Source organism: Nanorana parkeri, unplaced genomic scaffold (genome assembly GCF_000935625.1).
Source record: "Nanorana parkeri isolate BGI_ZX_2015 unplaced genomic scaffold, ASM93562v1 scaffold1158, whole genome shotgun sequence".
Lineage (NCBI taxonomy): Eukaryota > Metazoa > Chordata > Amphibia > Anura > Dicroglossidae > Nanorana > Nanorana parkeri.
In genome coordinates, this window is record NW_017307426.1 from 187,109 (window position 1) to 187,489 (window position 381).

General features: G+C 40.7%; 1 protein-coding gene across 4 annotated transcripts in view; it reads left to right on the top strand.

Annotated features, from left to right (window-relative positions):
• Positions 1-381, top strand: part of BRD1 (bromodomain containing 1) — a 69,520-nt gene that overhangs the window by 19,414 nt on the left and 49,725 nt on the right. The window lies entirely within an intron of this gene.

Genomic DNA, 381 nt, shown 5'->3' on the forward strand with positions numbered 1-381 from the left:
GGAGGGGGGAGAGAATTATGAAAACAAACATCATACAAAGAATATAACAGTGCAACAAGGTGAGGCAGGCCAGCTGGGAGATCTGCAAGATATTTGTTACAAGGTTTCCTATCGCAAGGGGAACCGGCTAATTTACGCTTTTTATTTTAAATCAAAGTACTCTCAGATATTTCCTTGTTAAGTGCATGCTAAACAGTGTGTAAGTGTAGCACTTACAGGTTTATTACAGGTTTATATTACTTTTCAAAGAAATCGAAGTTTTACGGACTTTGGTCCCCGGTACCACCTTGTGCTGATGTTACCAGGGTTGGAGTTTACTTGCTGGATGAAGATGATGGCCCATCATGTGAATCCTGATGACTGTGCAGCAGCTTTTGATTT